Raw genomic sequence first — 24,879 nt, forward strand, 5'->3', positions numbered from 1 at the left:
CATTTCAAATGAGAATTTGAAGGGTGGTTGTGTTTCAGAAAGTGTGAAGTAGGCAAGCTTCTCCAAATCCAAAATCCAGAGAGCAGAATGGCAGAGCAAAAGCTATAAAGCCCCCAGAGAAAAGTAGTTGTAGGTAAGGTCAGGATAGCTTGGAGTTGCATTAAAATAAATGTCACATAATGAGTACTGAAAAAAATTTGTCTGGAAGATGCAGGGTCATGGTTTTCTTTTTCTCAAATAATTCTAAGGTTTCATTTAGGACAGTGTCTCTCAGAGTGCCAGGGGAGGGAGGAGGTTTAGGGAGCTGTTGGAAGGCAGGGACATTCATCCTCCACAACTGCCTCATAGGAACAAGACCTACTGAAAGGAGTTGCTGGGCTCATTAGGCCTGGCTCCCCTGAGCAGGCCCTGTTTCTTTTAATAAAGAGTTAACTTTACTTACTCCATGTGATTTATGGCTAACTGGATCCCTGACAGATTGTGAAGACCGAAGGTCCCCACCCTCCCACAGCTGCCTAAATCTCGTCCTCCCTTAGGTCCTTCCCAAGCAATCTGAGGCTCTGCTGACTTGCCTGTCTCTGCTCCTCCTTCTTCATACCTCTTCTGGTCCTTGGAGACCTGGGGGGAGGGGAGCTTGTCACAGAAGGAGGACAAGACACCTTGGCTTCTTCACCAGCCTGACTCATCTCTGCCTCTTGGCCTCTCTTTTCTCCTGCTTCAGCTTCTGATCCTGGACTTCTTTCTGCCAGAGACTCTTCCCACTCACTAATGCCTGTTACCTCTCCAGCTTCCGACATCTCCTTCTCTCGGGCTTCTCCCTCTGCCCACTCATTATCATCGCACCACCGATCCCCGGGCTCTCAGCCTTCTTCCCTTGGGGGGTTCCCCCCGCTGGAGCATCCCCCCACCCCTCTGTGTCCAGCCAGCCCGCTGACAGCTTCTGGGGTTCTGGACACTCCCTGTGGCCCTCTCAGCCTCTCTGTCTGTCCCGCAGAGCTCCCCCAAACCCAACTCTTTTCCTAGATTGCACACACCCAACTCTAGAATCACCACTCTTCCCCTGTTTCCCTCCAGCAATTGTTATTCAGAGGAATGCTGCCTCTAATAATTGAGGAGGTAATATATAGCCACTATGAGTTGTAGCTATTGATAGCCTTATCCTCATGAATTTCTCTCTCTTCCCCCCAAACACACACACCACCTGCCCTATGGAGAGGCAAGTCCCTCTCTCCACCATGCCCAGTAAGTTGGTTCTCCATTTATCGTTTATTTTATTCTTCGTTCAGGTCCTAAGCCACCCTCCATCCAACCAGGATCCCAGGGCAGTTTACAACATACTAATTAAAAGCACCACCACTAAAATGCTTTGAACAAGAGGAAGCAATAAAATGCCAACCTGAATTTACAAAATCAATACGCAAGTATAAATACAGCAGCAGTTAATAAATGAACTAGGACCTTGAGCAATCAATTTCCTCCGAACGCCTCAGGTTGTTGTTGTTTTGCATTACATCGGAAGCTCTTTAATGTAGGCTCCATCTGCATTTCCAGAGGAAGGAGTTCCACTGGTGGAATTACCACCACAGGGAAGGTCCTATGCTCGCCTGCCCCCCTGCATAATGAGCTAGACTTACTGGTGGATCAGCGAGAAGAACACCCCCCCCCCCGTCCATCTCAAAGATCCAATTCACTGGGCAACAATTTTTTACTTTTTGAATGTTGTCTAGATTTCTACAGCTGATTTAGGGTATTTTTGCACTGCTGAATCAGGAAATGGCATCCGTTTCTCTCCATCAGGTCAGGTTTTTGTGCTATGTTGATTTGAAAAAAATCAGATCTTGTGACAAAATCGATTACATTTTTGTGGCATTATCAACTGAATTTTGTCAACACATATCATCCTAAATATGTTTTTAAGAGAGAAAAAAATGTTTTCCAACAACATATATTGATTACCTGATAGAAACATCGATTACTGTAAACTGAATGGTGGGCATTGATAAAGGTAAGTACATGTAAATTGCATGTTGCTTCACCATTTTTCAAACTTCAGGGCTTGAACTTCCATTTCCTGGAACTCCTGGAAAGCTCAGCGGCAGGGAGGTCTCTCTTCAGAGTCCAACAGTAGTCAGCCATCATGACTGCGTCCCAGCGACCCTGATACCTGGTCTCCATCTCTTTCATGTCCTGATGGAATATCTCCCCCTGCTTGTCAATCATTGAACCCAGGTTCTCAGGAAACCGGTCCATATGTGAAAATAGGTAGTGCATCTTGACGCTCATGTTGCAGCCCAGGTTTCTGAAAGCAGTCAGCATGTTGTTGACAAGTTCTGCGTAGTTTCTGGCCTTATTGTTGCCAAGAAAGTTCTTCACTACCAGAACAAATGCCTTCCACGCTTCCAGTTCCACTTCGTTCATTGAGTTTCTGAACTCTGGATCTCTGATGAGCTGACGGATCTGAGGACCGTCAAAGATGCCAGCTTTCAACTTCTCCATGGTCTATCCTGGAAAAGCCTGGCACAAGTAAGTGAAGCAGTCACCATCCTTGTCCAGAGCCTTGGTGAACTGCTTGATTAAGCCGAGCTTGATGTGCAGCGGTGGGAAGAGTATTCTGTCTCTGTCCACCAGAGGGTCGTTGATGATGTTCCTTTTTCTGCAAGGCACCAATTCCTCCAGCACAGGCCAGTCCTTCTTCATGTAATGCTGAGCACCAATTTATGGAAGATTTTGAGGTTTTATGACTTCAAACTGATCCCTTTTCGACATAATCACCCAAAACTATCGGACCTGAATACTTCTTGTCATTAAAATAATCATTTCCAATCAAAACAATTATTCGACATGGCATCTTACCCCCACCAACTTCTTCTAAAATGCTCCACACAAGCGTACATGTGAACAAAAACATAAAAAAATGTGGCCATAGTTCAAAAACTTGACCTGATTGAGCAAAACCAATGTGATTTTTGGATTCAGCGCATCAGATTCATCCTAAATCAGCTGAAAAAATGCAGACAACAGATTTGTTGTTGACCAGTGTTATGTTATTCAAGCTGTGTAGTACACACAGCAATACTTTAAACTGGTTTTGATTCTTACCTGTGATGTGTTCTTTACTTACAGATATGAATTCTTTCCCCCTGTTTTATTATCATCTGCCACACTATATCCCTGTACCAGGGACGCGGGTGGCACTGTGGTCTAAACCAGTTCTAAAGCACGCCAGTGCAAATAGATAAATAGGTACTGCGGTGGTGGGAAGGTAAATGTCAGGGAACGTGCTGAGGAGGGCTGCACTGAGGAGGAATGGTGGGAGCCTCCCCCTCCCCCTGCTCCTGCTCCAGATCCTGAATCTTCCCAGGAGCAGGAGGACAGTATAGATTTAGAACAGTGGTTTGCAGAGGGGCATAGTTCAGAAGGCAGAAGCTGGGAAATCCCAGATAGGGAACAGCTAGAAGAAGAAACACTGAGAGAGAGAGAGAGAGAGAGAGGGTTAACAGATTCACAGCATTGACCCCCCCCCTTCTCCAAAGTCACGGAGAGCTCAGAAAGTGCCAGAACAGAAAGCACAGAGAGTATAAAATCAGATTACAAGAGGCAGGAGTGATGTAGATTAATAGAGACCAAAAGGGGTGGACTCCTTAATTGGGAGCACCACCATTCTATGAGATGTGTTCTTTGTTCTCTCGCTGTGATTATTAAAGTTTCTAACTGGTAAGAAGACTCCTTTTCCTTTGTTCTGCTTATCTACTGCCATGGGATGGGATGGGGTGGGGTGGAGGAAGTTGATTCCCTGAAACCTGACAGTAAATGCCATTTCCATGTGCTCTGGTTCCCATCACGGTGTTCCATTGCACCAGAAGCGGTTTAGTCATGCTGGCCACATGACCCAGAAAAGCTGTCTGCGGACAAATGCTGGCTCCCTTGGCCTGAAAGCGACCATGAGAGCCGCAACCCCAGAGTTGAGCGGCCCCTTTCACATCAGATTCCTGCATTGAGGGAGCTGGACAAGATGACCAGCTCTACAATTCTATGATTCTATGAACTGCTGTGTCGAATGTGCTGGAAGAGCATTCGAGACACCACAACTCACCAGAGCAGATGTCCATAGATGTTGGACCACTCACAACGGGTAAAACCAGCATTCTAAGTCTCATTTTCAAATACCAGCTATACTGGCACAATTCATTTTACATGTCTAATCCTCATGAAACGTTGGTGGATTTGATGAAATGAAACCCAAAGGTGGTTCAACAAAGGGATCCTTTGAACCATTAGATCTGCGGTACTTTTGCTTTTTTAAAAAAACTGAAATTGACATGACTCACCCTGTGCCAGTTTAAAAAAAGTCGAATCCACTCCATTAGTTCTTCCATGCTCTGGAGATGGCAGCATGACTTTCGCTAATATTTAATAGTTTTTTGTTTATGCTCTTTCATCAAAGAGCTACCAAGTAACCATTGACAACCAGGGTTTCATACATCCTGTCATGCTTGAATGTGTAGGCTCAGGAAGAGAGATTGTCCGGGCAGGAATATCTCTAGCTTGTCTAATTAATTCATTGGTATGAATAGCAAATTGCTTCCTGCTTTCCAAACCCGTGGACAGTGTAACCAAGATTTAAAGGAGGTAAGTTCTGTGTGTGAAAGGGACGCGGGTGGCGCTGTGGGTTAAACCACAGAGCCTAGGGCTTGCCAATCAGAAGGTCGGCGGTACAAATCCCCACAATGGGGTGAGCTCCTGTTGCTCAGTCCCTGCTCCTGCCAACCTAGCAGTTCGAAAGCACGTCAAAGTGCAAGTAGATAAATAGGTACTGCTCCGGCGGGAAGGTAAACGCCGTTTCCGTGTGCTGCTCTGATTCGCCAGAAGCGGCTTAGTCATGCTGGCCACATGACCCAGAAGCTGTATGCTGGCTCCCTCGGCCAATAAAGCGAGATGAGCACTGCAACCCCAGAGTCGGCCACGACTGGACCTAATGGTCAGGGATCCCTTTACCTTTACTTTAAGTTCTGTGTGTGGATATAAGAAGTGGCAATTATTATTTACAGCAGGAATGGGGAACCTGCCGCCCCCCCCCCCGACATTGTTCAACTTCAACTCCCATCAACCCTGACCAGCACTGTCAATGGTCAGGATAGAAGAGATTTGTAGTCCAAGAACATATAAAGCACCAAGATTGTCATGCTCCCAACTATTTTTTAGCCCAAAGCAGGGGCTTGCTTTTTTCTATACTGCACAGATATATATTGGAAGTCACTGTTTGTGAGCTAAGATCACCAAAACCAGACAAACAGAATGATACAGGGATAAAAAAGGTAAAGGACCCCTGGACGGTTAAGTCCAGTCAAAGGTGAGTATAGGGTTGCAGCGCTCATCTTGCTTTTCAGGCTAAGGGTGGCCAAGGGAGTCGGCGTTTGTCCACAGACAGCTTTCCGGGTCATGTGGCCAGCATGACTAAACTGCTTCTGGTGCAATGGAACACCATGATGGAAGCCAGAGCGTATGGAAACACCATTTACATTCCTGCCACAGCCGTACCTATTTATCTACTTGCACTGGTGTGCTTTCAAACTGCTAGGTTGGCAGGAGCTGGGACAGAGCAATGGGAGTTCATCCCGTCACAGGGATTCGAACTGCCAAGCTTACGATTGGCAAGCCAAAGAGGCTCTCTAGGTAGGGCTTGGAGAGACTCCTGCCTGAGGCCCTGGAGAGCTGCTGCCAGTCCATGTAGGCAATATTGAGCAAGATGGATACTCCATGGATGGATACTGTGTTCTTAATTCCCTGCTCAAGGGTCATGGCAGAAGGAACAGCATTGGCAGAGTATATCCTTTACATGAACTAAGTCCAATCACCCATCTCTCAATGACACAGTCCTAGGGAAACCTTCTGCAAAAGTTGCCCGGGAGCCATTACTGATCAGAACAGATTCTCTGAGTTGAGTGAACCAATGGTCTGGCTCCATATAAAGCAGCTTCCCATATTATGCCATTCCTTATAAAATAATCATCTCTGAAAGTGGCATTGCTTTGAGTGTTAAAAGGCTCTCTGAAGAATTAGTTTGAACAGCTGTGTGAGGCGCATGGATCCAAAATGTTCCCGGAGGGTAAACTAGTGACTCTTTCTCAAATGCCAAAAAGTAGCAAACAACACCCTTTACAGAGCTGGGGTGGCTGATCATCTGGCTATCCCAGCTGTGAAGCTGCTGTTTTGATTTTCTTTTTGTATAAAAAAAAAGAGAGAGAGAGAGAGAGAGAGAGAGAGAGAGAGAGAGAGAGATGTTTAATAGGAAACATTTTCTTATTGAAGATGCAGCCAAATGAATGGCAGCTAGAAATTTCTCGTGCAGATGTTAAAAGTAGCAGTGAGAAATTCATAGAATTTTGGCCGCGATTCTGAAATCACTCCTTTTAATTAACTTCAGAGAGTAGCAGCGGAACAGATGAAAAGGAAGGAAGGGAATTATTGCAGCTCTCGGTGCTTTCCTTTTTTAAGTGTAATCTCTTTATTACAGCTCTAATTGCTTGGATAAAATGTTGAAAATCAAGAGAACGATGAGCCCTATGTTTCAGTTTCCTGTTGCAATGCAACGCTGTACAAAAATGGGGGTGGGTGGATACTCACTGGATTAAGTCTATTTGTACCTATGAAATGCCAAGACAGCATGGAACCGCAGAAGTTAAGTCAGTTGGTAGAGCATGAGAGTCTTAATTTCAGAGTTGCAAGTTTGAGCCCCATGTTGGACAACAGAGCCCTGCATTGCAGGGCATTGGACTAGATGACTCTCAGTGTCCCTTCCAACTGTACATTTCTATGATTCTATGAGTGTGCTTGTTGTACTTCAGAATTGGAGAGACTGGGGCCCAGGGACAACTTCAGCATGCTGTAATTACTTGGGGCTTCAGATTATGTTAGGGGAACCATTTTCTGCTTCCAGTTTCCATCTATGTGTGAATGTTGTTTGTTTACAAAAAAATAAAAATAAACTTCAGTTCAAAATACTGGTGCCATTTTGACTTTTCTCTTAAAAAAAAAAAAGCACTTCTGGAGCATCCCAAATGATCACCCTCTAGACCAGGGTTTCTCAATCTGTGGGTCCCGAGATGTTGTTGGACTACAACTCCCATCATTCCTAGCCAGCATGACCAGTGGTCCAACAACATCTGGGGACCCACAGGTTGAGAACCGCTTCTCTAGACTATGCTTTTTCTTGGACTATGCAGCTGCCCATGATCATCAAAGCCAAATCTTTGATGAGATTTGAGTAAATGTAGGAAAGTAGATCATTCACTCTAGTTTTTATGCCTTTCTTCTCTGTGGTTTAGCCAGACCAAAAGTCGCAGAGTCGACTAGACTAACAGCGTAAGGCAAATTTATGTGAGGAGGCATTTTGAGGGCATTTTGGTCTTTCAACCTTCCTTCCAAAATCTTCACAAGATGGTTCAGAAAGAGAAATCACCCTGAGTCTCCTTTCCCTGATAGCTTGTCTCAAACTCTCCCATGATAGCCCACTTTAAAGAACTCATCCCCATGCTCCAGACCTGATTGAAATCTGATCTGGAATAATGTTTACTGTGAAAAGAGTCACTTGCGCAAACTTGCCTAGGATGGTCCACTGCTTCATTTGCAGCTGCAGAGCAGGAATCAAATAGCATGATGCAGTGTCATGCAAATGAGAAACAAGTCATTAGTTACTTGAAAGTATCTTGCTTTGGAGATTATAATGAATGCTCACAGTTATAATTGGCACATTGATGGTGGCTAGCACCATTTCTGTTGTTGTCTCTGATAATAGGATTCTTCATGAAAAAGCCACTGTTGCAGTATTTTGTACGACAGACATTTATGTACATAATGTTAGCGTGCCCTTGGAAGCATTGTAGACTTCTGACCCCAGAAGGTTATTTCCAACTAATTCTCCAGGTATTACTAGCCTTGGATGCAACTGTTGGAGATGGGAAACATAAATGCCTAGGCTAGGGTGATAAACTAGAAACTAAATACACTGCAAGGGAAAGAGCACGTTTTCAACAAGCATCAACCTATCAATGTGTAACATGCTTAGTACATTTCATTTCATAGGCAAAGCCTTTTCTTGTCAATCATAGAATCCACATCCTTCCAATGTCACATCTGATCCTTTTTCTAATGACCAGGAGGCGGAGTGCTGTGTATTTAATTAATGAACCAGCATATAAAATTGTCCATCGGTCTAAGTAAAGTGTAGGTGGGTTCCCACGAGGCAAGACACAGTGATAAAAGCAAGAACCTTTATTGAATGAACAGAACTGGGCAACAAGGGCAAAGCAACTGCTTATATACATTTCTGAAGGCCTGGGCCACTCCCACTCCCAACATGATTGGCTGTCTAAACTTCCAAGCTGCGAATCATAACTCAGAGTTTAAGGGCCAATGGCAGAGGCCCAAATCCCGAAATGTTCTGTGACTGGATATGATGTATCGAATCAGAACACAGGGGCTCATAATCCTTAGTCCAGACTCAAGCTCAGGCAAACACTGACCACTGAATACATAACACTAAGCCAGGACAACCCAACTTTTCACACCTAGTGGGCCACAAGAGTACTTTGACACGGGACTCTTGGGCCTCATTCTGCTTTATCACGTGAGGCCCAAAATTTGTCACACACACACACACCTGGGAAAGCACCAACCAGGCTTTGGGAAGGAGGCAGAAGGACTCCAGGACTGTGTCAGAGCCCTCGTGCCTCCTCCCAAAGCCTGGTTAGTGCTCTCCCAGGTGTGTGTGTGTTATTTGGCTTTGGGAAGGTGCGGGGCATCAAATGTTGCTGAGGGCCACCAAAAAAGGCGTTGACACAGGCCATGCACAGAAACGAAAGCGGAGTGAAATTATTTAGCACATATTTATACAGGTGACTCAACAGCCTGCTGTTTCCTCCCCACTTCCCATTTTTCTGGCACTTACAAAACTCTGCGTAGTTGTTAGAAAAAGCCAGTTCTGTGGGTTTCAATCCACCCCCTAAGTTCAACATTTGTGTTGGGTAAAGAGGCCTAGAAATTAGGAACCCACCCAGCAAAAATGCTCAGCTGTCCCCACAGCTCATGCAACAGGAAGCCAATTTTCTCATCACTGTAAACAAACAGACCAGCTCAGAGTTTTTCAGCTGTTTTAATGCCATGTCCCCCGACCACCACAGGATATATTTCTAAAATTTGAAAGTGCTTTTCTCTTCATGGAATAGTCCGCTTGTTTTCATTTTATTATTTTCTTCCATCTTACTGTGCTTTTTATTTCTCTCTGTGTGTCTCTCTTTATCTCACACACACAACACTCCAGCAACAGGATTTGAAGTCAGAGATGTACCAAATATTATTTTTTTTTCTTACCAGAGACAATGTTCACCAACTATTACATGGGAAAGGCTGAGATTACCTTGTAAGAGACAACACACAAAACTCAGCAGCATGCAGAGAACTTCACAAAGCATACATTCATTATGGACACCGCTTAGAGAGTTTAGTGATTATGTGGTCTAGAAATATTTCTAAAAAGAAACAAAATACCAGAGCCTTGTCGTTGCCTGCCCCCTAACTCTAAAATCCATGCAGACACTAATGATTGTGAGACTTCCTTCCAACTGAACACATATGGGATTGTACTGACAGGCAAAGAATGCAAGCTATAATAGGCTGTAATCTTAAGGGTGTGTATGTGTAAAACACAAGGTTGTTTCCAGTGCTGCTTTTCTAGAAAAAGAGGTGCTGGAACTCACCATGAGCTCCTCCCTTGTTCTCTTCTAATGTCAATGGCACCCACCTGAGACATGTCAGCAGGGCCGTCTTTACCCGGGGGTGCAAGGGGTGTGGGGCACCAGGGCGCCAAATTCTGGGGGGCGCGTGCCGCTGAAGCTGCCTACGCTCTTAACTATCTACCTGTTATGAAATAATAAATAATTCTGATCAAGCTGACATCCAAAGCTGGCTGCTGGTGCTACTTCCACCCTGGCCCCTTTCTCCTCCCCGGAGTCCCGCCTTGCATGGAGAGGTGTTGCTCTCGCCCACCATCGGTGCAGCTGCTGCGTCCCTCTTCTTCTTCTCCTTCCTCCTCCTGGGGAGCTTTTAAAAGCGCTTACTGTATACGTGAAGCCGCGCTCCTTTGCAAAAAGCAAACACACACCTCTCGTGTGTACATACTTAAGCATGTAAGAGGCTTGTTTATAATTATATTTGGGGAATGATTTGTTTTCTTGTGTAGCTGCATTTTTTCAACTTTCTGGATGTCCCATGATCATATCATGTAGTTATGTTCTGTGTTATAAATCAAGCACTGCTAGGAGTTGTTTGTTTTCATTTTCCAAAGCGTTTTTTATCAATAATAATAATAATAATATAAAAATTGGTATGGCACAAGCAAATTGTTATTCTGAAAGAGTGGCCCAGAAAAGGAAGTTGGAGAGCCACTGTCTTCTACAGCATCAGGGAGAGAGAGAGACTGGATCTCCCTCTCTTATGTCACAGCTCTATCTGTGGCACTGGAGGTACAGATCTGATCTGATCTGATCCAATCTCCATGCCCCCCAGGATACATTTGTGGAAGGCTACTTGTCTATGCTTCTAATTGGTTTTGGAAATGAATATTCTCCAGTCCGTCTCTTTTTTATTAATATTTAAAAAGAAAACCTTCCAGCTTCAGAGCAGCAGTCTCTTTTTTCCTGATATGATGCAGTGCTAGAGATGGTACAAATGCTTGCAGAGCCAGAGAGAACTGTTAAAAAATGTCTGTGATTCATGCGCATGGAACGCTCGCCACATGAAGCACATCTATATCCCACTGCCAAATGTATTAGGAGCGTTGGGGAAGGGGTGGGGGAATCAATTAATGGTTTGTGATTAAATGCGGAACAAAGGATCACATTTTTTGTAATTAACACAAAGTAATATTAACATTAATAATGTCTGCAGGCGTTTGAACCTCCGTTGTCACCCACTCAGTTTGGAACCATTTCATCCATGGGAAGAAAAAAAAACTTGTGCCATTTGAGTTAACAATCTCTTCCCATATTCCCACGGCAGGCTTAACTTTCAATTTGTCATCCGGTAACATTCGCAGATCATCTGTTTGTCAATCCTTTAATTTTTCTCTCCAAAGTAAGAAAATGTAGTGCTTCTGGAATAGCTCAGAGTCAAGCTGCACACGTTGTGTAGCAACCGATGGTGGAGTGAGGTGGAAAAATCCTGCACCCTATCACTTCACACTACAAGGCTGGAGCATATTTTCAAGTGACTCACCTGCACCCTTCATGTAGCAACCTAGCTCATTGGGCAGAGGGATGCATTTAATTCCCACCCCCCATCTCTCCAGCGAGCTACTTAGCTGCACAAAGGGAGCTTCTCACATGGGGGAGCATTTATATTGGGGTGACTTCTTACCTGAGTCAGAATTGGTATGATCCAGATTTCTATCACTTTTTTCTACTACCTCGTTCAGTATAACGGGGGTGGGGATATTTTTTCACCCCAGAGACCGCACTGTCTCACAGGCAGCCATCTGAGGACCACATGCCAGTAGTTTGGTCAGAGGTTAAAGGGGGGTAAAACAACAGGTGTGTGGCTCTGACCTCTCTGCAGTAGACTATGATTCCACCAGGAACACCGTATGGGAAGGATGCTCTGACCCATCAACCCCCATCTGGGCAACCAAACAAACTCACCCTCCAGGTCCCCTTTAATGAGGTACCCATTTCTTGTAGTGGAGAAGGGCAGACCCTAAGACCCCTCCCCCTCCCCTTTTGCCAAGGCTAATGATCCAGCGCAATGCCTTATCTGCCAATAAAGTTGTGATAATTGCTATGAGACAGGCTCCCTTACATTTGGACAGCGCCGCATGGCAATGGGGAATCCAGCTCTGACTAAGCTGGCTGGCTCCGGCATGGCTATTTTCTTATATATGGATAATAGGTGAATCTGAGTGAAGACTCTGGGTTCCAGGTCTGGCGATGTGGCTACACCCCCTTGGCTGCCTGTGATTGGCCAATTCAAATGAGCAGACTCCCAGCATCCTACATGGCTGTGGGAGGAGCCATTGACGCCCTCCAACAGTTGTGCAGGGCAGGACAATGGTCCGCGGCCTCAGCTGAAGTCACGCCAGGCTGCAAATTGCCGCTTCTGGACTTCAGGTGCTGTAAGCGGCCATTTTCAATAAAAATTAGCAGGAGTCATATCTGAATGAATGGTTCTGAGGGGAAAGATTGCAGAGATATTCACTCAGTTTTTATGCCTCTAACAGAATTAGTAACTCTTGCCATACAAAACTTTTCTGAGCGTGGGAGAGTGTGAATCTTTCCAGCTCTTAGAAATGAATGTTTTTGGCACAGATCACTATAATGAAATCTTCCGAAAAATTCAACTTCCCACAGCTTATGACTGAACTCAGGTCTCATTTTCATAGAATATACAGGCAAACGTAACAGAGGGGAATCTGTCCATGTGAAAATTCCACACATATACTGGACACAAATGGTAGCCCTTTTTTAAAAACAACAACACCCACACCCACAAAATAGAATAAGATTCCCAAACAATAAATGGACCTCAAAATGTATTTGCTTTTTTTTTTAATGACCAATGAGATTAAGGGCCATCCTGTACATTCAGATATATCTGTGGCCAGCACAGTGCAAAAATAATAACATTAAATTAAAATCCTAATCAGTGAAAGATCTCAAATAATGGCTTGCAACCTGCGCTGTAATTAGGCTACAAGCAGAGCATTCTTGCAAATAGTAATATAGTACATACTATAGTACATACTAAAACTGAATGGCTCTAGAATGTTAATTGTGCTCTCTCCTATGTTACAAAGAAAGAGCTAATGTCAGGGATCTGAAACAAATAGTACTTAACCTTCTGAGCCCCAGATGAAAAGGGAGATGGATGTTTGCTTTTGATTGTCCTGGTCTTTTCATGAGCTGAATCAATAAGTACCCCTTTATAGCTTTGAGTCATGATTCTAATTAGTCAGCCTCTTGGGCCCAGTTTACAGAGTAAAATCTAAGTCCAACGTGCGTTTGGAAATTTCAACAAGTAATCTGAACCCATGCCAGCTCAATAAAATAATTAAAATGCCATCAGCCTGTTAACATGCTTTCCACTCTTCCAAAACACACACACACGCGCGCGCACACACACACACACACACACACACACACATCTACACAAACATATATATATATATACTCTCAAATGTCAAACTGCACTTGAAATTATGAGGGGGGAAATGTATTTTGAAGTTCTTCTGGCTGAGAGAAATTGTCAGATTTGAAATACAGATGGAGACATGGAAAGGCTTGTGAACAGTTCTGCAGACATGAGATTGTTATTCTTCTGGAGTCACAATGTCACAAACCTACCTCTAAGGCAGAGATGAGGAACCTGTGGCCTTGGCAGATGCTGACGGACTCCAACTCCCATCAGCGCCAGTCAGTGAGACCAGTGGGCGGGAACAATGGGAGCTGAAGTTCAAAAACATCAGGAGGGCTGCAGGCTCCCCAACTCTTATCGTGGCCCTGCCAGCTGCGGCTGGTGGGGATCATAATTCAAAATGAATGGTGATCACCAGATTGGCAAAGGTTGCTCTGTGTATCCCAGGACAGTGGAGCAGGGGTGGCTGAACTATCATTTGCAGAGTCAGGCATTTCAGTCTAGGACAACTGAAGGAACAGACAGTCACTGGAGCAAAACAGCCCCTTTAGAGGGGAGATGAGGAAGGGCCACTAAACCCATATGTGCATATGTTCAATCAAAAATAAAATAAATACAAGAGAGTTCAATTTTTTATTCCAGTTTTCACCGTTGGCTTCCAAAGGTTCATTTTGCCTCAGGATAAGGGAAAAGAAGCAGTCTGATGAGCCTTCGTGATCCAGCCCCACAACGGCCCCCGCAGAGGCTTCTGAGGGACCATCTTTCCCTCAGAGGAGGGAAGAAGAAAGAAATAACCTGGTGAGTTGGTGCCATCCAGCTCTCAGGGGTGTTTTTTCTCTCCTCCAAGGGCCACCAGAGAACCATCTTGCTATGAGGGGAACAAACAAAAGAGCGAGCAAATCAACTACCACAGACTGTTAAATCCTTAATACAGGTACCTTTGGCAATTAGGAATGATTCCCCTTCAAAATGAGATTCATCCCCCCCACACACCATGTAAACATATACATAAAATATCAGCAACCTTTCCTAGCCCCTTTCCAGAGTTCTCAAAGAGGTGCATCATTTTATGTTGGCCAGAACTGCAGTTTGGCCATTGCTGTATCAATCAATATATGCAGATAAATATGAGTGACCCACTTTGATGTACTAGCAGCTAAACTTAAGAAAAGATTTTGTGGACAATTGTGTAGTTTGTGCAGGGGGTGGGAAGATATTTGGAATATCCAGGTCATTTCCACCCTCCTCCCCTCCTTCTACACCACCATCTTCCTCTGATACCAAGCTGCTATTATTGTGGTTTTATGTGCTTATCCATTTATCTCTCAGATTGTGAAGGCATAGCACTTTATTGTAATATAAAATGCCTAACAATACAGAATCTTTAAACAGACCATCTATCTGTACTGAGAGAGACAAGAATAGTCTGCCTGCGGATTTTACTCAAATGCAAAATTTGCACAAACCTGGAATAAGAATTATAGTCCCTATAAAATCTTGTCATTCAGCTCTATAAAGTCTTGATTAGAATAGACTTAAGCCCAGGCATAACCTGGGCACACAAATGCACAGATTATTTGGTCTAAAAAGTGTGACCATGCTCAAATTTTAAATTGTGCATTGTGTGCACAAGATACCCTGTGGCACCTGTCTATAGGACTGCAGCTGGAAATGCATCTCAAAGGGGTCACATATTCAGGTCCTTATTAGGCGGGGGGAGGAGTAGCATCCCTGCTGCTATGCAGGGACTCTGTGTGCATTTTTGTCCCATGAACCCTGACCCCCTTCTCAGATAACCACCTGAGAAACCACAGCAAACTTCTGTTCAGTGTTGCACCAGCACATCACACAAACACTTCAAGAGTTCAAGGTCAATAGCGACTGCTGTCCTACTACAAGCTTTTCAATCTTCCGCTTGGGAATTCACCTATTAAGCTTCCCTAGCCCATAAATTGTCCTTGTTGTTAGGATGCCAGACAAGCACCCAGGAGTCAACCTGCAACGAGGGCAATCCAAATTGCAAACCTGGGGGGGGTGGAAATTAAGCAAAAGGAGGCTCTTGATGCTATAATTCTGCATCATGCCCCCACCCCCCACCCTGAAACCCTGATTGGATCTGGAGAAGCTTCGGTGCTTGGTGTTTTGAAATAATTATAGAGACCTGGTGTGTAAATGTCAAAATGAATGAAATTTAGCAGAAAATGTAGGAGAAATGGCCAGATCTCCCTATTAGCCCTTGCTGTACATCTCACAAGACAGCTGATTCCCAGCTCCGTATGGGTTCCAGCATCCAGTGATTTATTGGGTAATTCAGCATTTGCCAGTATGTCTTGTGCTAATTAAATGCATCGCACTCCATTCAGAAATGTCACAATTGATTTGTCTTCTGCAAGCACTGACTTTATTTCAATCTTCTAAAAAAGATTTTATGAGCCCCAGATAACTTATCCTGGCACATTCATCTCCCCGGGGCAGCTTCTGTGTGTGAGGCCAGGATGAGACAAAACCAAACAGCCAATGCAGACGTCTTTTGGACAGCTTGTTTATCCGTTAGATGTTGCACACCCAGGCCGATATATACCATATATGCATTGCAACTTTTTAATGTATTTATAAATATATAATAACCCTTAAAAACTGTCAAACAGGACAGAAGCTAACGCACGCTATCAACGGATTTTATTGGCTGGCGGAGTTGGCAAACAGGGCAGCTTGCAATCTGTACAAAATGTGTTTTATTTATTAACTGTGTTAGGATTTAATCTGGCTGTTAATTAAACAATACAAATTCCGACGCTGGCAGAAATCCACTGGGAAGCTTCCCATTCCAAGACCCGTTGCAAGAACATTGTTTGACCTGTGCAAGAACATTGTTTGAAGAACCATCTGTGCTAATACGAATCTGTCCATGACTTAAGATTGCCATCAGAGGACTGGCTTGTTGGTGTCCCTTTAAGATTCTGATTCTGTCAGGCTATTGGCAGGAGAGCAGGAGGAGGGATGGCCCTGAGACTGCAGAGCTTCTCTATTTGCTGGACTGAGCTCTATCAAGCTCCTCCCTCAACTTCTATCATTAGCCACTCTCTCAGGCCAGTAGTGGTTGGTGGAGCAGGGCAGATGGGGCAGCGATGATCATCTGCCTTCTGAGCATCAATCTACGTCTGGTTCTTGAAGGGTGGGGAGAAGTAGGGAGTCAGGGATGGTGCTGGCGTGGCCGGAGAGTCAGATTAGCTCTGCTGCTGCCCTTGCACTGCGCTTCCTGTCCCTCTCAGGAACTGGGACTCATGCTCAGTGTTTGGAAGTCAGGTGAGCAACACTGCCCTGTCTGCAGCACCCCATCGACTGCTACTGCATCAGGTTACTGGAGAGGGAAAGCGGTGGGATTTCAGGGCATCTCCATCAAATCAAATCCATCGCCATCTGCTCTGCTAAAAGACGAGGAGCTTTTGGCTCCACCTCTTGCTGAAATCTTTCCATTTCAGCTGCCGATTGCCAAGATATAATGTCTGAATGTGCTTCCCCCCTCCCCCCTCCCAATTCCTTTTCCTTTTATGTCATTGCTTCATTGTAAGCCTAAGGACAGGGACTCCCATATCATTGGCATTTATAACCACTCTGGGAGCTTTCCTTTTTTTTTTACGGAAGGGTGGGACAAAATGTTTTTAATGAATGCCTTTATAAGATCAGTAAGATTGGCAGGCTCTGAGGACGGGGCCTTCTCAGTAATAGGTCCTAACTTACAGAATTCTCTCTCAAGGGATGTGAGGTTGGTTCCCTCTTTTGCAATATTTCAACAGGCTTTTGAAACCTACCCATTTCACATGGTTTTTAATTGATGTGTGATTGGGATAGGCCCAGAAAAGTGGATTTTAAAAAAAGGAAATAAAAAGAAATAAAGAACTCCCTTGAGTGTTATGCAGCTCCCATTCACTTCAATTGAGTTTGCACAGGGGCTTCTGCTCCATAAGAATGGCAAATCTCAAAATCCAATGGCCAAGCACATTCAGCATCTTGTTTGTTCTATTTGTTAGTGAAATAGCCCGTAGGTTCAGAAACAGGGTGTCATTTTAGATTTTAAGGTAGAGGGAGACACCACAAGACATCATTCAAGGTTGCATTGCAACTCTCCCCCAGAAATAATTTTTAAAATCCCCAAATCCCAAATTTTAAGACCATTTGTTGTGGCTATTTTTTATGGCATAACTACAGCAACATTGGGTTGGATTCAGAGTAGTAGTTTCACTTAGTTCCCAGTCAAATCAATGGGTGTTAAGCTAGTCATGGTTACTTTTTCAATGGGACCTAAGTGCAATTAATTATTATGGATCCAGTCCATTTCGACACAGGACAAACAATCACACACACACACACACACACACACACACACACACACAGTGCTCTTTAATAAACTAGAATAAAAGAAACGCTGCAGGATTTGTCTTTGCTTACCTGGTAGAGAAGACAAGGCCCATGCAATTGCTTATAAGAAAGGTCACTTGGGGTCAAAATGCACATGGCAATGGAGATTTGTGATCAGATCTCACAACATCTTTTACTTAACTGAGTTCAGTGGAGCTTGTCATCTTGTCATCATGGGGCCTGAGGGGGCTCGAGCCCCCTCAAAAAAATTTTTGGGGGGGCTCAGCCCCCCCAATAATCTCGGGCGCCCTTCCAGCAGAGCGCCGCCGCCGTCCCCCGCCTCCTCCCCACCTGCTCCCTCGCCAGCCAGCCAGCCAGCCGCGCGCCCTAGTCGGAGAGCCCCGGCCGTCCCCCGCGAGATTAGGGAATCCCCGGGGGCGGGGGCTCCTGCCTCGCTGCTTCGCAGCACCACCGCCACTCCCAAGGTACTGCCGGGGGGAATTTCCTTCCTCCTGGCGGTTTCAGCGGTTTAGGGCCGGAGCGGAGGGGGCTCGCCCTCTCTTCTCCGGCTAGCCCCACGTTTCCCGCATATCAGCTGTTCCGGAGCTGATTAATAGGCGCAGCACGCTCTCCCCTATTCGCTCACGAGGGGCGGCGCCACTTTATTTGCATATTCATGAGCTTATTTGCATATTCATGAGCTTATTTACATTTCACGAGCTTTCCCGGGGCCCCCCAATATTCTTTATAAGTCCGCGTCCCTGAGTATACTCCTAAATTGCTGAGACTGCTCTCTCTGTCCCTACTCCCAATGGATGGGGTAGTGAATATGAGTATGAGATGGTGGTAATATGGGCATCTTAAACTTATGCACATGGAAAAGGATCTCTGGATTGCAGGTGTAGATTCATACTGAAGATTCAAAATTTGGTGTGGATGAGATATACAATCATGCTTTCTAAAAAATTTGTGGCATGGAAATGACAATCGAAGCATGCTTGTTTGATCCATGGGAAATTTCAATTTTTCTTTGGTCTCTGATGGTGAAAATAATTGTGTCCCCATTGGGTAGCATGCTCCATAACATTCCATAGAAAGACCATGAAGTCGCTGTATGTTTCATCAAGCAGAATGTGCTATTCAGGCATTGCGTTGCAGTGAGGGTATATACATTTGCAGCAAAGCTCATGGTCAGTTCTGAAGCAGAGGCTGGTTTACTGTTAAATGTTGCTTTTAGCATGGTTTAGCTTATGCAAAAGACATGTAAGGTCACTGGCAGTGACAGAGGACAAGGCGAGTGGTTCAGCAGGAATAAAGCCTGCAGGTTGTTTTCAGTCCACACAACAACAACAAATCCTGCTCTTGCAAACTGGACTGGTAGAATTCCACTGGTGAGGGTATTGGGAGAGAGAACCAAGTTTGTCTTTAATAGCAGCCTTAGGGAACAAAAGCAATATTTGTATAATTCATTTAGGCTTGAGAGATCTCCTGTTTTTTTACTGAAAACCCTGAGTTCCACCATCCTGAGCTACGTGCAAAAGACATACACTTAAGACCCTTTTAGATGCTACAGTTGGTAGCCCATGGAGGGGGAATGGGGACAAGAGCACTGGTTCCATTTAAACCACCCTCCAACTTGTGGAAGGCTGAATCATCTGAAATGAGCAGGGACTTCTGTATGTGTGCATTCTTATTCTCTCTTGTATAATGGACTCACCGATGATGAGATGAGCAAAGGAGAGGTTCAGTGGTACCTTGGACAGCGATCCTCTAGACAGCCCTGTGCAGAGCTCAGACTGGATCCACCAAAGGAGTGGTGCTCATACGATGTCTCGGCAGCAGCCAGCCTCAGAATGAGCCTTAAATAGAAGCTGCAGCGCTACCTCGTTTGCCCTTGCCTTCATTGAGAAGAACCTCTTCATCTAAAGGGCCTACTTGAGCAATTGTTGACTCTAATGGACCAGAGCAGACTGTGATTCCATTAACATTTCTGGAGTCCTTTGAGTCAGAGGAGGGTAACATAATGTCCTTGGGCTGGACCCTCCTCTTACACAAGTGGTTATGGTTCATTATGTACTTCCGGGGCTGGCTCCAAGAGTAATTCTCTCTCCCACTCCAAATCCCCAGCTTCGTCCTCTGAAGAGGAGACAGATTCAGTGTGATCAGTTTCCACTGATGCATTTCCTCTCTGTTTTTGTTGTTTTGCAGATCTGTAACTAAGCCTCCTAGAAGGTGCCTATCATTTTGAAGGCTCTGAAGCACCAGAGTTGTGTCACTGCATTTCCCCTTTACACTCTTGTTCACTTCCCCTGACTGGCATACCTAAAATTTTGCAGTACAGAAGTCAGAGAAGGAGGTGGGCTATAAGCTGGAGGAACCACCTGAAGTTTCACCTTGTTCCTCAGGGCATAAAATACTGTAGAATATGAGACACTTAATCTCAGGGTTGTGGGTTCCAACCTCATATTGGGCAAAAGATTCTTGCATTGCATTGGACTAGATCAAAGTTGGGTCTCCAACTGTTTTGGGGCTGCAACTCCCATCATCCCTAGGTAGTAGGATCAGTGGTCAGAGATGATGACCTAGATGACCCTTGTGGACCCTTCCAACCCTACGATTCTATGATTTTGCCTGTAGGTACATTTTCTGGGTGAAGACCTGCTATTCTTTTATTCAACTGGTTAGCATAGCATAAATGCAGAATAAATACTCTTAGCCAATTACTTGCTTTTCTAAAGTTCTGGAGCTTTTCCTACCAGCTGTCATTTTGAGTAAGCCTGTGCTGGGCAGGAAAAAGGAGGTGGCACTTATAAGCTTCAAGCCTATTGCCTTTGATAAAGGCCACGAAATCTATGGAACTATAGAAGTTCAAACAGATAAGCCTTCGTGTGCGCCAGATTCCCCTTAAAGCACGAGGAATATTAATAGCAATAGCCTCTTGCCTATGCATGAAGCTGCTAGCAAGGATCTCATTAAAGAAGCAGCTCACGTGACTACTTTGGTTGTTCCAACATTGTCCTCCAGATACGGCACCAATTTTATTCTTGCCAGGGAACTGTTGCCTTTAACTGCTTCATGACAGAAGCAGAAAATCAAGAGGAAGAGCTTTGCTGTTGCTGTGTCACAATGATACTGAGGTTATGTGCCAAAATCTGTCCTCCAATTTCTTCCCCTGTGAAGATTTTGATAGGTGTGGAGTTTTGAACTTACCTAACATCAAAAGGCGGCTAAGGCTGGTGGGTGGGTGGGATTTTTTTTACAAGAAACATCTTCATTATTTTGCAGCCCACACTGCCTGATCTAGATTTGATTGTTAGGGCAAATGGGCAGAGCAACTCAAAATCATGAGTGGCCACTGCAATCTTTTAAGAGGCTTCTTGTGTTTTATTCTCGAATATATCTTTTTTATAACACTGCACCACTTTATTTTGTAAGCCACCTAGGCACAAGTTGCATAAGGCAATGGACAAGTAGAAGTAATAAGGAAGAATACTGAAATGCCACCACCCTTAATCTGCCTCTCTCGTAATACAGCCTGGTCTCATCCAAAGAATGAGGCTGAATGCTTGGAGATTCAGGAAGGAGAAATGGACGTACTTCACACCACACACAGTTAAAACTATGGAATTCATAATCAGAGTATAAAGGGGAGGCCACCAACTTGGATGGCTTTAAATGGGGATTAGACCAATGAATGGAGAATAAAGCTATCAGTGGCTTCTAGCTGTGCTGGCTGTTTATTACCTCCAATATTGGAGGCAACATGTCTTTGTATTTCAGCTTCTGGGAAGCACAGACAGTAGAGTGCTGTTATCACACTCCTGTCCTGCTTGTGGGTTTCCTGAAGCATCTTGTTGACCACTGTGCAAAACAGGACACTGGGCTGAGTAGGCCTCTTCTTGTGTTCTCTGTGTCCAATGGGGAGGAATGGATCAACATGAGAAGGAAATGTGAACCAGGAAGTCCTCCTCCCCATGGCATAGCCTGGTACAACCTGGGAGGCCACACACCTGCTCTTACAAGGAGAAATTGAATTGGGAGCTCCCAAGATAGTGTACTGAATAAATCCGCTTTTATTGTGTCAAAAACAGAGACCCATGTAGCTCAGTACTGTCTACACTGATCATCAGAGGATCTTTGGGGCTTTAGACAGGGAACTCACTGGAGATGCTGGAGAGTGAACATATCTCTGAGCTATGGGCCTCTCCTGCCCTCTTACCACCAAATATTCATGGGTAAATTCATTGTGTAGAGGTATCAAGTCCTGTCGCTGGTATCTGTTCCTATGAAATGATGCTTCTTGCCACGAGAGAGGTTTGGGTTCTCCCCTCATTGTCAGCACTTGCCTGGCAGAAGTAGGAATGAGAATTAACCCCTCCAGCCTGCCCAGCTGGGGGGAAAGAGTCAGAATTCCTTGGCAGGCAAGCCACTTGTTTTCCCCCTGTTTCTCTTGCAGGGAGTGCTGTGGCAAACAGGATGAACGAAAAATGTTGTGGGAGGTTACTCAGAAATCCCCACCCACCCACCAATTTCAACAGGAAATGCAGAGGCGTGGATCAGAATATGGAGAAAGAGGAAGAATGAGCTAACAGGCCACATGCACTGAGAAGGGGGGGGAAGGTCTGGAGCCGAGAAGGAGAAACACACACACATCTGAACGAAAGAAAAAGGGAATATAAATGAAAAATATCTGGTGTAAAATTCAGTAAGGCTGAGATCTAATCACACTTTTCCTGTACTATGGAATGTAGATTCCATAGTACAGTGGGACTTACTTATGAGTTGCACAGAGGTTGCATTTAATGGCTGCAGCCCTAAACATACTTACTAGGGAGTAAGCTTTGTTGAACTCAGTGAAACATCGTTCTCAATAAACATGCAGTGGACTGCACTGTGCCAAGCCTAAGGCTGGAATTCTGCATACAGTTATGCATCTGAATAAACAGGAAGCAGGATCTGAGTCCAATGACATAGTCCAGTCAAGCAAAATCACATGAGGGTGCAAAGCAGTAAGGAGTGTGGGCTGGGGAGGGTGTTTGGCCAGATAGAGAGGTTTGGATTTAGCATTCGGCCCCTGGGGTTGAGGTTTCCCATGTAAAATGTGCCCTGGGTACCTCAGCTGTTGAGGGAAGTCAGGGGAGAGTTGAGGGGAGTTTGGGGCAGGAGCTGAATTTGGCAGCTGTGATGGTGCAGAGCTGGGAAATCTGTGGCGGACTTCAGCAAAGGCCTGTGAGGACTGTCCACCTGCACTTCAAGAAATTGTGCCCGGCCTGACAGAAGCGAGCAGCAGTAAATCACATTGAACAATTTGGCGTTAACTCTTTATTAGCAAAAACAGTGTCTGTACAGGAATATCATGCCGAATGAGTATACCAGTTCATGTCTGACAGGTCTTGCTCCCATGAAGCAGTTGTTGACACTGAAGATCCCCGCCTCCCCACAGCTGCCTAGGTCCAAGTAATCTGAGATTGTACCTGCTTGAAGGCACTTCTCCTCTGCCCTCTTCATGCCTCTCCTGGTTCTGGGAGACAAGTGAGGAGGGGAGCTCATCGCAGCAGGAGGCAGAGACACCCGTAACTCTTCACCAACCAGACCCCTTCTCTTCCTCTTGTCCTCCCTCCTCTCTAGCTTCAGTGTCTGTCCCTGATTCTGGACTGCTGTCTGCCACAGACTCCTCCCTGCTCACTAAGCCCTGTTACATCTTCAGCTTCTGACACCTCCTCCCAGTCTTCTTCTCCCCCAGACCACTCATCACTGTCCCACCACCAATCCCTGGGCTCTGAGCCTTCTTCACTTGGTAGTTCCCCAGTTGGTGCCTTCCACCATTCTTGTGTGTCCAATCAGTCCGTCACACAACCCTACCATTGGACAGAGTGAGGCAACCATCTGAGGTGGTGGGTGCTTGGCGTTGAGGATCAACAGCAAGGTGTCGGAGGACAGAGCAGTGTATGCCATGTGGGCCACAACATGCCCTAACTTTCCTTATCCTTGTCCTACTTTTGCCCTGCACTACACTGGCTCATTTGATGAGATGGGAGATGAAGGATTATAGTTGTAAACACAGGGAAGAAAAGTTAGAGCAAAATGTGCATTCACCACTAGGAATACTCACTGATTTTGTTTGGTCTGCAATCCACACTTCCACTCATCCCGCTGCTTTCCTCCAGGAACACCACTGAATCAGAACAAACATCAATCAGGCTTTCTATGGATTTTCGTTTGTTCCGATTCAGCAGTAAAGAGCAAGTTTTCCTGGAGCAAACGATAAACCCTGCACCTAGGAAGCACAGGACAAGTGGAAGTGTGGATGAGCCCTTAGTAAACCAACCTAATTCACGTTTTAATATAAAGATGGGAATGCACCTGTCCTTTGCTTTTCATATTTCTCTGCCTTTTGCAGTGCAATTCCCACCTTTATTTGTCATATAAATGTGTAGGGTAAAATGCCCCACAATATGTGTATTTTAATGAAAAGGCATGTGTATTCTAAATGTTGACACAGATTTATTTCATGTCAGAATGGTAAAATTCCACGTAAAAGCATTTGGAAAGCAGCGATGGAGGCCATATATAACTTTTGTTAAAATATATTTTGATAGAAGGATGCATAACAGTAAGGCACTGCAATAACAGCAATTCATGATGTTCCCCTTTTAAAATTAGGTATTTATTAACAGAGAAACCTACCAGGAGGATGCCAGTAAGATTTCCCAATGTGTCATGCTATTATGCCTTTCTGTAGTAGGATCCAGTTATGATGGAATGTGAATTGTGTTATCTAAACTGGGGGAGAACGTAGCAGAATGAGGAGGAAACAGGCCGATCTGTGTATCTCCCCCCACTGTACACTTTGGAAACCCTTCAAATGTGGTATTTCCAGGATGAAAAGCCCTGTATGTTAAAACATACCAGCAGTTGGAAACAGTCCACATCTTTGCTTGCTGAGCCTTCTTTCCTTACCTCTCCCAGCCCAAACTTACTCTCAGCAGTGATTGCCCAGCATGCAGAAGACATTTGCATGCAGTCGAGGGAGGGAGGGAGGGGGAGAGACAGAGAGAGAGAAAGCAATTGAGGTGGGGTAGGGAATTGTCTCCGAAGACAATCAAGAGAGAAAAATCATTTCTTCATTCTCATTGAAAGTCTACCCCCTCAGTAAGGTCAGGCGATGACTGATAGACCTGTATGACAGTCAGGACACGGGCTAGCAGTCAGATTGCCTCTCCTGGGAAGTTCACACAATCAGTCCTGCGTCCTTTACACAGCCCTAATGAGCTTAGCATGAAACTCGCTGAACCCAAGCATGCAGCAGTTTCACAATTAGGAGCTGGAAATGTCGAA

At 44.9% G+C, this 24,879-nt stretch overlaps 1 long non-coding RNA gene across 1 annotated transcript; it reads left to right on the plus strand.

Moving 5' to 3' along the window:
• The first annotated feature begins 12,068 nt into the window (after nt 1-12,068).
• Nucleotides 12,069-24,360, plus strand: LOC309515416. Its single transcript, XR_014212471.1, has 3 exons — nt 12,069-12,163; nt 13,825-13,980; nt 24,284-24,360. It is a non-coding gene; the product is annotated as an uncharacterized lncRNA (long non-coding RNA).
• The last annotated feature ends 519 nt before the right edge of the window (nt 24,361-24,879 follow it).

This window comes from Podarcis vaucheri, assembly GCF_965113315.1.
Source record: "Podarcis vaucheri genome assembly, chromosome: 12".
NCBI classification, from domain to species: Eukaryota; Metazoa; Chordata; class Lepidosauria; order Squamata; family Lacertidae; genus Podarcis; species Podarcis vaucheri.